The sequence below is a fragment of the Bidens hawaiensis genome, unplaced genomic scaffold (assembly GCF_021521415.1).
Source record: "Bidens hawaiensis isolate Kalapana, Puna unplaced genomic scaffold, B.hawaiensis_p1.1 tig00067961_1, whole genome shotgun sequence".
In the NCBI taxonomy this organism is placed as follows: Eukaryota; Viridiplantae; Streptophyta; class Magnoliopsida; order Asterales; family Asteraceae; genus Bidens; species Bidens hawaiensis.
The window spans coordinates 1,406-17,335 of NW_027502047.1; the positions used below are offsets into that span (position 1 = coordinate 1,406).

Sequence of the window (15,930 nt, forward strand, 5' to 3'; positions counted from 1 at the left end):
CAGAAGAAGATAGGATGTAAGGATTTCCAACAGCGGGTACAGCATTGAGGGGTTCGGGATAAAATATCTCCTTACCTGGGCGCCGGTGGCTCAGGATCTCTTGGCCCGGCGGATAGACCTCCACAAACCTATCCGCCGTTTGCTCCAGGATGGGCAACTCATTGTCGTCCAGAGCACGAGTGCCCACCCGCACGGGACTGTCAGCTTCCCGCGGGAACAGGAGCGACTCCAAATTATTCCCCTCTGAAAGAAAAGAAACAGTTAGAAAATAACTAATATCAGCAAGAAAGACAAGACATACCATAAGGAATAGAGTTCAAACCGTATTCGAGAAGGATAGGAAACCGAGACCATCCTTCCATACCCGGCTCATCCCCAGCAGCACCATCCCGGACTCCGCAAACCGGAAAACCGGAGATTGGACCCGGGATATCTTCGCGAACCATTCCGCCTCCTGGTAGCTGGAAGCGTGAAGGCTCGGAAGCGCTTGACCCTTCTTGAACTTCATAGCAATGGGGATGGCGCGGGGCAGAGATGTAGAAGAACTCCCGCTTCCACGATCGGAGACTGCGCTCGGTCACGCAGATCTTTAAACCCTTAATACGGGTTGTCAGGGTGTACCACCCTTGGACGCACCTCCAAGTATAGAAGGTCATCAGGCGGTCCACGTAGGGCTCAATACCCAGAATCCGGCACACCCACTCGAAGTGCCGGACCTTGGCAATCGCCATCGGATGCACCTCGGTCAGGTGCACCCCGTGCCTCTCCAGGACACGGTACATAAACTTTGTCAATGGGAACCTAAGGTTTCCATAAACAAAGAATGCAGCATATACCCCGATCTTGCCACTGGGGGGCATCGTACACAGTCTGGTGAGATTCAGGAAACTCAGGCTCGAGAGACTCGAGCATGAACTTCCTGACGATGTACTGGTACTGATCGACAGGTAGAGCACACTGGCACTCGCCAGCAGTACTCCTATCGTCGGCTACAGCTTCATCATCATGAGAAGACATTTTTGCAGAAAGAAGAGTGATTTCGGGAAAATGCTTGCCTGAAAAAGGGGAAGTATTTGCCGGAAATCACTAAGAAGAAGAAGAGAGGTGAAAGTGTGAATTGCAAATAACCCTCTTCCCCTTTATATAGTAATCGCAATTAATGCGGTGAATTTAATGCGGAGGAGAGAGAAATCGACGGTGCAATGAAACTATGACACGTGGCAAAAAGCAAGCTGGCAACAGCTGTTGAAAGGACGTGCCAGTAACTTCGCGGCCACGCGCCCGAAAAAACACGCCCACGCGCCTGAAAAAGCGACTGGAATGACCATGTTCTGTCACGTCACATAACTTCCTGCACGTCCTGACAGTCAGAAGAAACTGTCGCACGACGTTTCAGATGTTTGGATTGTTCTTATCCTTACCAACCTTTTGAATTTCAAAATTCAAAAAGATTCAAAAGTAAGCGGGAAAACACCCCTTACCTTGGCAACCAAGTAACCATAAGACGGACGCGGGTACAGTGTTAAGGCAAAACCTTCACATACCTTGCACCCGCAGGGAATTGAAGCCAAGAATACCCCAGCAACAAAGTAACTATAAGACGGGTGCGGGTGCAGTGTTAAGGCAAAACCCTTCACATACCTAGCACCCGCAGGGAATTGATGCCAGGGGCACCTTGAAAGTAAAGTAACCGTAAGACGAGCGCGGGTACAGTGTTCAGGCAAAACCCTTCACGTACCTAGCGCTCCGCAGGGAATTGAAACCAAGAAGGATCTTCTGGGCAATGCTTGCGGAAACGGAAATACATCCCCGCATAGCGGGAACGTCGAGAACTACATTGTTTAGAGGCTCAGGATGGAATTGGTGGTTTAAACATAATTGATCACTATGTTCAAACCACTAAAACCTCAAGGAGAATCCACACAAGTGAGACTCAACGCTCCTGACTTGCGAGAAGGTTACATACCTACCCGCATCATACCCAAAGATCAAGCAAAAAAAATCGGGAATTTTGCAAGTGACATTAGGAAACCCGCGGGAAGAATCCCCACGGAGAACCTTAAAACTAAACCCTTTTCAAAACCCTTGCTTAAAGTCAAAGTTCACCTCACTTTATTAAACATTCGTGAGAAGAACATTGGACTGGGGGGACTTGAAGAGGTAGGTCCCAGCAGAGACCAGTTGGTCCCGCAAGACTCACCTTGAACAGGGACGTCTGCGCAAAGGCCATCTGCTCCCGCAGGACCCACCATGCTCATAGAATCTTACGCGCAGTACGCAAGCTGTACACGCAGGGAAAGCCTCCCAATGGTGAAGTACCCCGCCTGTTCCCGCAGCTGCGGATACAAGCCATCAGGGAAGGCTACCCGCAGACAGCAGGGCTACACGCACAAGACACTAGCTACTTCAGCAGTCACGTGAAGGAATGAGCAAGGCAGGAACAATCCCGCCCAAATGAGCCAGTCTGATTCTGAAAGATCTTTTGTACCATACCTACCAAGGTATGGATAGGACAGACGATCTGACCAGAACAGCCCATGAGCCATCACAGGGTGACAGCTCACCGACAACAGTGCGAGGAGGAGCACCCTCTAGTACTGTTTGTCACTATTAGCCGCTGCCTACTCACCAACCCTTACTGTGGAGCATGCGCAACCTACAGTTGGTGGAATAGTGTTACTGTTGGCCGTAACCTACTCACCAACCAGCATGGCCTGCGTACAATCCACAGTAAGTGGGACGTGCATAGTCTACAGTTGGTGGAATAGTGCAGCCGACTTTGTTACTGTTGGCCGTAACCTACCCACCACCACCAGTATGGCCTGTGCGTAATCCACTGTTGGTTGAACAGGAATACTATTCAGCCGCTGTACCTTCTAGAAAACCTACCTTCGGCTATAAATACTCCAACATCTTGGAATGGTAAGATCATCTGCTATCCAGTTATCTAGCAATCTCTTAATATACACTTATATTCAGAGCAACCTAGTCTGATTCTCACGCCGGAGGGTGGTCACAAGGAGGAACCCCCCCCCCTTCTCAGTGACGAGCTTACGGTGTTTGTTTTGCAGGTCTCCTGAAGAACAGCCTTCTCAGCTAGACCTCATTCGTGGGAAACATTACTTAACCCCCAGATTATCTATAATCTGTACCGGGTCACTTAGTGTTTCTTCAGGTTTACACTAATCACTTTATAAATGTTAGCAGCCGTTCAATTAAGACTGTTTAGGCAGAATTAGCATACAATTATTGTCTCTATCAAGACTATAATTAGAATGTTAATCTCACCTTTATTATTAAAAAAAAAACTTGATTTTTTCAAAGGAAATTACCACTAGTTTGATCTTACTTATCAATAATTGATCATGCTTAAACGCCTCTCTCACAAAACGCCTACACATGAACATTGTGTACAAAGCGTCATGCCCAAAACTTTGGCCGAAAACGGGCCCGGGGGGGGGGGGGGGCATTGGCGTTTTGACCCAAAACGCCTCCAAATATATACCACTACGGATGGGCTAAGGAAGTCTATCGATTCACGTATCATTAAGCTCCAAGTCTCCCACCGACAAACCAATTGTATTTATGAGCAATTTGAACTCATGTACTTGTCATTGTTACATTTGTTATTTGTTATAATCATATCAAGCCTTAAGTGGATTATATTATACCACATTTTGAAACACACTTGCATTTTGGGAACCCGTGAAGCTCTCCTTGAAGTTGATCATACGGTTTTTAGTCTTATTAGGTATCACATTTACTTGATCGCCTAATCAGGTAAGAATATCATTCTACTTTTGAGAAACATACCTCAGTGCTCTCGTATATCAAGTACAAAACCTCGAACAATCATTTTAGGTGTTTGTATGCAAAACCCAACCTATTTTTAGCTTAAAATATATGTAAGGCTCGTTTAGTTGGACAACTAATGAACTGAGTACTTAATCGACTAGTTGATTTATACTAAGAACGTATATTGTATGTCATCTCAGCTGTAATACAGTAGGCGAATAATATGTAATGTTTAGTTTGTGTACTTATATTATGTAAAGTTTGTGTGTAAGTTATCTATATTTGCGATTTATATTATATTAAGTTTTTTTTTTTCATTACTGAAAATAAAATTGTATGCTTTGTATCATAGTATCATAGAAGACTAGAAAGGATAGCTGGTATCCAAGAATATTTGATCGAAGCCCGAGTCCATTAGCATGGGTCCAATTGCTCATAGTTTTGACTAATTTGTCAATCCATGGCCCAAGATCACTCTTATTTGTAACCCATCCATTTTAGTCTTTAGACAGTCAACCCAATCTTTTAAGTAGAGGTGCAAAAAAAAAACCGGTTCCGGACCCGACCCGGCAGTTCCTACCTGGAACCGGACCCGACACTACTCTACCCGCGGGTATGACTGGGTTTTGGATTTCCCTCCGGAACTATACCCGGAACCGGTGAAGCGGTTCCGCCAATACACTGTCAAAACCTTACCCTACCCTACCCGAAACTCGAAGAAAACCCGATGGAACCGGTCAAAACCCGGTCAAATACTCGAATATACTCGGAATCGGTTCCTACTCGGACCCAGTTTTTGACTTTTGTTGACCATACCCGGTTCCGGTTCCTAAGAATACCCGGTTTGTGCACCTCTAACTTTAAGTTATCGTCTTTAAGAGCAAAGTCAGGCCCTCAGAACTCAGAACATCCACAATAAGAACCTTGAAAACCACAAAAAAAAACATGTCTAATCACCCGCCATATCATAAAACATTATTCTTTTACAACACCTAAGTCTCACCCAAAAAAAAATCCACAAAAACACCCAAAAACATTCTCACATCATCGCCACATTTTACTTGGGCCCAGTGCATGCAAAAAAGTAAGTTTTGGTAGTTCTGTGAAAAACCTTTATATTAAAAAAATGATTGTTAAAAACAATCCACAGTAAACAAAAAAGGGTGATGCGGACAAACAAGTAAAAAACTTCATAAAAATGCCCCTTATTGGAAATGTTTTTAGAGCATTCTCTCGTGCACTATAGTTATGTGAGTGAGTTTTGTAAATTATGTGGTATAGTTATGACTGTTAGTGAGGAGAGAGAAAATGTTATACGAGAAAGTTAAATCTTGGTTTCATTATTCACCCCGTATAATCTTTTAATATTTTCTGAAAAATGGTTATGAGTAGAGGATAGATAAAAGATAATAATAGAGGTATAAAAGATATTATTTAATTACAATTAAAAATAATAATGAATTTTAATGTTATTATAGGATATCAATAGAGAATGAGCTAAGATGTTCTCAGCTTTTTGCACTATAATTTCATTTGTATGTTAACCTTCTTCTATATATATATATATTTAAAAAAATTAAAAAAGAAATAATAATTTTGTAATTATTAGAAAGGAGGTTTTGAGGCTTTTTACAAGTGCCATAATAGTTACGGGCAAATGTAAATAATTACATAACAATATACAACCAATTACTCATAAGAATTTTGCAAGTTTTATTCACATTAATAATTTCGCATGTAACATGTTATATGTAAAACACATCGACGTTTTTGAAGTCGATTCTTTTGAAGTACTAAAAAGTAAAAACTATGCTGAAATTAAAATGAATAAAATGGTTGACATTATGGTATCTCTTTTTTTTTAAATGGTTTTAAATAAAATAAATGATACTGTCTTAGAACAAAAGTATTATACATTATATAAAAATTATGCAGTTATACCATTATAATTGTATTGTTATATTATTATAAGTGTGTTATAAATATGCTAATAATTTTTGTGCAAGAGTAAACAAAAATAACCCTCTCTTATAAAAGCAACTACGTGGCACATTCTAATTGCAGGAAAAAAAATCCACATTTTAATATATGTGTGTGGTATTCAGTTTCAAGGCATAATATTTTCACTTTTTAGACTAATTTTATGTTATAGTAGTTAATGAACAATTTAACTTAGAATATATATAAATGTTTCTTTTGATTGATGAAATGAATTAGAATTTTGTTTCGGTTGTATGAGGTAATCATATTTGACTTTTTAATTTGTTGTTAGAGCAATTAAATGTAATATCTACCAACATTATTATGGTGGTATATTGGTTGTACTTTCTAATTAATGGAGTGTGTGTTTTTCGGTAAAAAATAACAATGTAGTTTTTTTTTTTGAGATTGAGAACTTGAGTCCGTAGTTGACAACTAGAAATATTTGGAATAGTGAAAAAAAGCATGAGCCCTTGCTACCTCAGTTGACCGGCCAGGGCATGAAAAGACACAAAAAAGGCGAGGGTTCGGGGGCTATTGTCGTCAACTGATGGGCATGTTTATTAAATTTTGTATTTTTAGTTAACATTGTAACTAATCATTTATCTCCATCACACTCAACAACCACATTTCATATCTCACATTTCAGCCCACCATGAATATTGCCGTCTTTTTTTTTGGGGGGGAAGATGCCTTTCGGTTCGATCACCCCATTAGGCCCGTAGTTTGCAGTTTCTTTTTAAGGGGTAATTTCATATTATAGTAAACAAGTTTTAAAAATGTTTCAATTTGGTCACTCAATTTAAAAAAAAAATGTTATAATAAATAATTAAACTTTCAATTTTATTAAATCAAAGGTTTTAAAATGTTTTTTTAGCAGTTTTTTGTTTCACATAGGAAATCTTTTTATATTTTTATTAATGTTGACGTTGAGTGACGACATGAATTTTTTTTTATTATTGAATTTTAATATAATTAACGTTTTTTAAAATTTAACTACATATATTTCAAATTTCGACTCCCACATCTTATCCTCCATTTCTTTCCTGATGCACAAAAATTCGATGAGACTCGATTTGAAAATTTAGTTATCAAATTTGAGGGAAATATGCATGATTGACCTAATTGGAACACTTTTAAAATTTGGTTTCCATTATATGATATGTTCTCTTTTTTTAAATATATACTTAAAAAATATGTGTTCTCAATATTAAATACAATTACCCACTCGTTTAAGGCCGTTTTTATATTAAAAAAAATTACACAACCCAAATCATAATCTAATAAGATCATTAAAATTTTAATTGTTTTAAACATATTTTTCTCATATTTGTCTTGAAAAATTCGTAAATGGCCTTGTATTATAACACATGTTTTTAAATGTGAGAAAGTGCTTTTGCCTTAAAAAAAGTAAATTACATGAATATGACATGCTTTAAGTCGGTGCTGATTTTTATGTGTGACGTTTAATACTGTTTTTTTTTTTGCATTAATGTTTTTCATAAAAATTAACGCTTTTTGTAACTTTTAAAAAATATAATATTATTTCTTAGAAAAGTAACATATGTAGGAGATGTCACCGCTAAATAATATGTTTATGTCACATAGGGTCCTTAATTTGCTTATAAATAGCACTAGCAAAGGTCTAATATTTCACAAATAACTTCTTAATTTACAACCTTTTACAATTAACTATGAGCACAAATTTTATATACATCAAAGATCAAGACTTCAAGTCTGAATTCGATCTAATTCATACGATTATGCCTACAACACATGAATCAAATATTTACCTAGAAGATGATTCGATCATAGTCTGGTCATCTCGAACACAAGTTTTAACATCAAATGAAGTTTCACCTGAAGAATCAAACGTTACAAACCCTGAAGTGCCTGAATCTGCAATCAACCAGTCTCCACCACCACCACCACCACCACCACCGAGGCCAGAAGTATCCTGGACTACAGTCTACCTGTCTCCATCGACACCACCAACTTCTAACATGTATTCGTTGGGAGAACAAGCCACAAGCGAATTACCGAATCAAAGCAACACACAGAGGCTTTACCGTTTCCGTCGACCTGCGGAAAACTCTAACCAATGAATATGTGATCATCGATAGGATATTGAGTTGTGTTTTAAAAAAAGTTTCATCTTTTATGGAATATGTATATATTGTTGATCTTCTATAGGATATTGAGTTATGTTTAAAAATAAGTTTCATCTTTATGGTATATGTATATAGTCTTGATATAATGTTAGTTATGAATAACATAAATTTATATGTTTTTGGATGATGCAGTATACCTATTAGCATGTTAAATTGTAGTTTTTAATCTTTTAAAAAATGGCGCATTTATGTAACGATATTCTTTAATAACTTCCGATTCATAAAATCGAGCTGTAAAGTTATAATATTTATAAACTTTTGCACGATGAAGCATACGTATTAGCATGTTGTTAAATCGTACTTATTGATTTTTTTGAAAATGGCGCGTTTTTTATAACGGTATTCTTTTAATAGTTTTTGAGTCATAAAATCGTAATTCTTTGAAATGGCGCGTTTTTATAACGGTATTCTTTTAATAGTTTTTTAATCATAAAATCGAGTCACGAAGTCATAATACAATGTCTTTATATAACAAAATATTCATGTCTCATCATAAAAAACTAAAGTAATGAAGTATTATGCAAAAATCGGTTGTTATTATAAAACTTGCTATTTATTGTGTTAAAAATAACTCTGTTAAATAATATTGCTTTATTAATATAAGTCAAGACGTGTCAAATGCATGTAGATGATTGCGTAATAAAATGTACAATTAAAGTTTTTTTTTTTCATTGATCGGCAAATCATATTTGCTAATAAATTATTACATCATTAAGATAACTATGTGTCAAACTAACTTAAATTTATGAGAATCAAAAACTGAATAAAATGTCAAATCTTTTGTTCTTTCGATAGATAAAATTAATTGTAATTATCAACTATTTTTATGAAAATGATTACAGTTCAACTAGTTGAGGTTATTATTTTAAAATAGAGAGTTTCGGGTGTGAAAAAAATAAAATAAGAGGTTTTAAATTAGGTAATGGGGTTTTCTCATAAATTATGAGTTTTCAGAGGGTGTTGCAGGTCGGGACTGATAGGACGACTAATATACGAGCTTCCGTCCAAAGACATGCCAACTTAGCACCCCACAATCTTATACTTAAAATATAAAGATTACAGGGTCGATCAGTGGTCCGTCGATAATTCAAATGAACATAATAAAAAAAGTCAACTATTTGTATGACATAAACATATTTGAGTTTTTAATTTTATTTTGTTGCAATAAATGCAACAACTAATTAATGTAAATGGTTGTAAATGTCTTAATTACCCATTTTGTTTATTCTATAAAGATTAAAAAAAATCATTTTTAAAAATGTTTCATACATAAATTTTTTCATTTTTATAAACTTTACAATTGTTATACCACTTTTTATTTAAAGTATTTTCTAAATATTATGAATAGCAAGAACTAATGAACTCACTTTTTTTAAAACGGCTAATAGTATTAACAAAATACAATTAAATCTACACCAACTATCTCAACCCAACAAGAGGCTTGCTCGGTTTCAAACCCAAACAAACGTGGTTATCTTGATGTGTTTAATGATTTTATCTACCGGAGTCGTCACCCCTCAATATCTTTTCATTTCTAGGTTTCCACAACCACCAACATGTCGAAAAATGACGGCGTACAACACCTTCTTATACTTAAACTTGCTCGATTTAAGGAAAGGACAATTACACCGACCGCACCAACTTACATTAATGTTGCACCGAACACCATATTTCTTTCCAAATTCGTGTTGGCAACGTACAATACATTCCAACAATAAATTCTTGTTGGATCCCCAACTGTGACACCCCTTTTCTACAACGCCTCAAATAGGCGGAATTTTATTCACAAGCAACCCTTCACCCGAACATGTTTACTTTTGGTATCCATTTTAATCAATAACACACATAGCTTCATTGCGAGAAAAATGTACCCGATGTCCCATCTAAGAAGTCGGTAACCTCATTACTATTCAACCCAAGTTTTTAGGAGCAAGCAATGGCCGGTTATATTCGTTGTGTTCAAACATCTATTTTTATTATTTTTGTTTAGCTTCTATTTAGAATTGTGGTACTTCAAGCATTCTTCTGAATTTTAGGTTATAATATGTTAAAAGACACAATTTAAAAGCGTGTAATTCAATAATGTTAAGATTCTCCGACAGTTTCCAAAGCTTCAAGGCTTGGAAAATTCTAGATTAAAGACCCTTAAAATGATGGAAATATCAGCTAAGACTAATATCGAATTCCTAAAATATTCTTAGATGGTCCTATATCATTATTGCTAAAAAACATGTATTTGTAACGACCAAATCCGTAGTATACATCGCAATTGGATTTGGTTCATAGGGTACAACTCTCATTGCTAATTAATTTGCTATTGGTTTCAGCTACATAATCATATTCTGCGACGGTTTATTGCTACAAAACGAGACATCACTATTCTAACTACGGATTTTGCTATGAAAATATCAGCTACGGATTTTTCTGCTATGGAATTTATAGCTGCAAATTTTAGGAGTTATATTTAATTAAAACCAACCATTTTAGGAGTTTCACATCAACCTTATATCTTACCATGGAACTTATGCTTCATTTTGGTATTAGGCTTGCACTTAATAAATCCTCAAAACCCATTGAATGATAGTATTTTAGACATGTAATAAACGATTAAACGTCACATCGGATATCTACATATGCATACAAAATATCAAACCCATTGAATGATAGTATTTTAGACATGTAATAAACGATTAAACGTCACATCGGATATCTACATATGCATACAAAATACTCAAACCGTGAATTATGGTGTTAAGGTCTTTATTCTCAAGAAAAACATGTCGATATCATCTAAGGTGCATATACATATACCATATAATACTCAACAATTACCAAAACAGACCTATCTTGCTAAAACTCGATGTGGTGAAAAGCTATCCTCGGACAAATAGGTGAACAAATCATCACTCTTACACAACGCGTAAACAATGTCCACCATACTTGGTCGTTTTGAAGGATCCTTATGTAAACACGCAATAGCGATTGACATAACATTCATCACTCCGTCCATTGTGCAAGATTCCACCAATATAACATTATCAACAAACCCTTTTAGCATATGTTTATAATTCTCCTCATTCCCATTAAAATTGGCATATGCCTCTACCCATAAAGCCTTTCCCGCTTCATCCACGGCTTCCCTTCCCGAAATAAGCTCAAGTAAAATAACCCCGAATGAAAACACGTCCATTTTAGTAGACACAACTCCATCGGATAAGTATTCGGGGGCAATGTACCCTTGAGTTCCCACAATATGCATTGTTATAGCATTGCATCCCGATTTTGCTAGCCCGAAATTGGCAGTCTTGGCTCTCATTTCTGCATCCAGGAGGATATTATTACTCTTGATGTCTTTATGCACGACTCGTGGTATGGTGTGTTCATGGATGTATTGTAGACCGTTGGCTATATCAATCGCGATTCTTAGCCTTCTTTTCCAACTTAGCCTCTCTGACTTGCTATCGTGAAGTTTTGTATATAGAGATCCGTTTTCGAGATACTCGTAAACAAGATAACAATTTGCATCAGCCGAATCTATACAAAATCCTTCCAAATTCACCAAACTGCCATGATTTATCTTCAAAAGAAAAGTAAACACTAAAAGTTATGGCCATCTAAAACAATATAAAAAAAAGGTAAGTTTCTAGTGACTAATCATTCTCTAACTGTCATATTTGAAGAAAAAAAAATGTATTGTTAACATGTTTTTTTTATGACCTAAACATATAAAAAAGTAGAAAAGCATATTTTCATTGACCAATATCCTTCCTTCATCCGCCGTTTTGTAGAAGGCGCCACCCACCAAATAAAGCCCAAAGCGCCCAGGGGTCGGTGTACGCCTGCGCTATGTGGTGTTTTAGGCTACACACAACGCACACCATGCACGGTCTAAGTCTAAGCAATAGTCTTGACGCACTGTCTAGCCCGATTTTATGATCTCTAAATCTTTCATTTTCTTTATTGTAGTCATTTATATCACTTTTGAATTAATTTACATGTTTATTTATGTTATTTATTTCAATATTTGTAACTATTTTGTAAAATTTGAAAAACCTACTAAACTTAAATTTTCCTATAAAGTAATGTTTTATTCCTACTTGAGAGAATTCTAAAAAAAATTATCTATGCTTTTGTTGTTCATCATTAATTCAACTTTCTTAACTTCAAAAAATCGTCAATATGTTTTATGAAGTAATCTTGAGTGAATGAAAGATGAAGTGATATGTACCTTTTGCAAGATCTTGAGTTCTTCACAAGCATTCCACTTCATCCTCTTGATTGCATACCACTTCCCATCAATACAACCCTTAAAAACTGACCCTTGGATCACACTTCATCAAATCCATCTGTTGCTTCATACAACTCTTCAATACTATACACTTTATATTTATCCAAACAATTTGAAACATCAGCCATAAGACCAACTCCCACTTCAAATTTCTTACTCTCTACATCTTTTTTATTCTTTTCTACCCTATTTTTCCATTTAGACTCTCTATATGCCCAAAAACCACTCATCAAAAGTAGCAGAACTCCACAAACTCCAAGTCCAACTCCCAATCCAATAACCTCACCTTTTCTGTCACGCTTTTGATCCGATGAGACGGTAATTGGTGGAGGTTGTGAGAGCTCGGGAAGCCGCAAAACAGGCACGAAAACGGTGTCGGAAGGTCGAATATTATCACCATTTGTTTCTACTATAGAGTTTGTTGTTGTCCCAAATCTTGAAGCTATGGAAGATATGGTGTCATATGGTTCAAAAATATATGAAATGAGATAATTAATATTATTTTGAAGTTGGGTTTTTGTGGGGCACTTGCAAAATATTGGAAAGGTTACATCTTGGCCTGTGGTGAGGTTTATAGGGACAAGGGTAGGATTGACTCCACTGATTGGTAACTTGTGAGGTTGTGAAAGAGGCTAGTGGACACAAGATAAAAAGTGTCACCTGCCTTGATAGTGTAGTTGATACTAGCATATGATATATTTGTAGTTGTGTTAAGTGAGTTGCATGTGCAAGTGAGTGGAATAAAGAGGGCTTGGTTAGGTGAAAGAGGTGAGGTTAGAGATGTTAAGTTGCTTGGTTTCGCGATCATGGGGCGGCTCACGGCGAATAGATCGCTTATTGAAGCTAAGTCGAGTTGGTTCGGACCCATGGGTCGAAAGAAGGCGTAGGTTTGGCAAGAGGGTGTGGTTTGGTTAATATTGCATGCATAGCCAGTGGTGTTTGGAGGTAAGGCTTGTGGGAATGAATGTTTGAAGAAGTTTTGAAGGTGCAAAAGGAAGAAAAACAAAAGGAGTCTCATTGTTTTTTCTTTTCTTTTTTTTTTTGGTATTTTGTGATGGTGTTGTTTTGAGAAGATAAGTGATGAATTCATTGAATTGAACTAATGAAGTCACATGGGACTCTATTCAAAGTTTGATGGTACTAGAAAGGAAAGTCTTGGTCAAGCATGACACTAAAGTCTACCCATACAAAATATGATGACCATGGCGGCTCAACAAGGCCGGGCCCACTAAATTACTCTTGGGTCAAGGGTGTAAGTTTTTAAAACACGCGTAACTATGACGTTATAACTCATTCTTTCTGTATATAACCCATCTTTTTAAAATATTTGTCAGTTTATCAAACAAAAAGAAAACAAAAACGAGAAAACCAAACATGGAGCATGTAGCGTTACGTGTGGGGAGCATCAAGGATGGCTCAACCTCAACATCGCATGACTTACATGCAACCTTTGTGTTAGCCACACCAAGATTGTCTTAACCTCAAAGTTGCATGACATGCATGCAACCTCTATGTCAGTCACATATGGATATAGCCTATACTGGAATAAGCGTTAGAGACACTCTTATAAACTAATTTGTATGTCATGGTAGGTTAATATGTTTATTATCGAAACTTGCTTAGTTCATTATTTTTCGGATATTGAACATATTAATATATATGATAAAATAAACTTGACAAGAAGTAGTTAATCTTAATTTTCTTCGGTTAAGGTAAAGTTTGAAGCTTTTGTTGTTTTTTTTTTTAATTTTACGTGCAAGAATCTTAGTTACTCTCTTTTACCGAGTTTGTCTTTTTTATTCTACGTACAAGAATCTTAGTTACTTTTTTTTACCGAGTTTTTGTTAACAGAAAAGCTAACGAAAACACAATTATATCCAATAAATAAAACATGAATTATTTATTTACAAGATATCTTAACAAATATTTCAATAACTATACCCGATAAAACTCATATTATTAATTGCTAAGTCAATGAAATTTTTTGTGGCTGTCAAGTTGGGAAAATAGTGTATTTTAGCATTCCAATAAACGTATGATATAGATTGTTTTTTTTTTTTTTGATATTGATATATACTTATATATAGATCATGTGTGACGTGGGTCGATGAATGATGGGGTGGCTTATAAAAAATAATAGAATGCTGACGTTTGGATCCAACAGAAAGCATTTGTTAAGTAGAGTTCTTTTTATTTTAAAAGTTACTTATTACCTGATTGAAAAAAATATTCACTTAATAACATGTACACGAATAACTGTTTATTTATTTTTAAATGGGTACGTGTTTAAAAGGTATAAGATATCGTTGAGGAAAAACTAACTTTTTTTTAGCAACTAAATAGTTATACACTACGGGGTTTGTACATAAAAGCTTTTTTCAGGTCTGTCGTACACGATACGTACGGGTGACACTATTTCGAATTAAAGACAACATGTGTGTCACACCCCGAAAACCTTAACTTAACACAGCGGAAGTCTTAACTTTAATTCGTCGGGTTATGACAGACGCCGATAGTCAACAATAATAAACAATTAATAATAAAAGCATCATCTTTTATTATAAGGAAATATTTTACAACATCAGAGTTTACTACACGTGCTAATGCACGGTTTACAACACATCACTTTTGTTCAAACACCCCACGCTCTCGTTTCCATACCATCTCGAAACCTTCACTTTCCTGCAAAGCATATTTAAATAATATTTGGGTCAACACGAATGTTGGTGAGTTATTCCTGAGAAGAAAAACTTATTATATAAATATAAACAATTTATATATAAACAACACATGAATATAATGGTGTACGGCCATTATACTCCCAATTAAAGACCGATCAAACACGGTACACACAATAACGAAACCCACATTTAACCTTTAAGCACAAAAAGCGTTAGTTGTAGACTAGCTACAAATATAACGCGTGTATGACTACCAATTTGATAACTCGAAACGTACCATACTCAAAATATTTCCACTTTTAACCCAACGCGAATGGAAGTGGGGGGCGTCACCCCGATAGATCTACCAACATTTCTGTGCCCGCCGTCCGGTTAACAGTTATTTAACCAAATTGATTCATCCAACAATAACGACAATTTGTAGTATAATGCGTTTTCAAAACATATATATATAAATACGAATATAGATATACAATATGCTTTTCGGAGGAAGAACTCACCTTTAATTTCAGTGTTCGAATAAACTCTTGTTCCTATATTAGTACACGTTCGTTAATCTTAAATTTGACTAAAATATACATATTCTTATTCTAAAATCCACACAAGCATATAACACATAAAGTTTACTACTTATAAACTTATAATTTTATACTTAAAAATATAAACAAGTAATAATCAACTAATAATTGTTTTATTTAATAATTTAATTTAATTATTAAAATTTATAAAAATTATTACCTTTAGTTGCTGGAGTGTTTTGGAAAAGTTCAAGTTATTATTTTATTTAAAACTTTGACTCTATTATAATCGGTTTTGTCAGTTTTGCCGGTTTCGTCGGTTTTGAGCTTAAAAACGAACCGGTTGTCCTTTTTACGAAACTTTTAGTTTTAAATTATCTAAAACACTTTTTATATAGTTTTTAGTTAAGTTTTATTGGTTTTTCAATAAAAATGTTTTGGTTTTTATTTTATTGCCAATTTCTTAAAAATGCCAATTTTTAACGTTTTCGTGTCGG

The 15,930-nt window shown here is 35.7% G+C and overlaps 1 pseudogene; it reads right to left on the reverse strand.

Annotated features, from left to right (window-relative positions):
* Positions 1 to 10,676: 10,676 nt before the first annotated feature.
* On the reverse strand, positions 10,677 to 13,252 carry LOC143605114 (serine/threonine receptor-like kinase NFP; annotated as a pseudogene).
* Between the last annotated feature and the right edge of the window lie 2,678 nt (positions 13,253 to 15,930).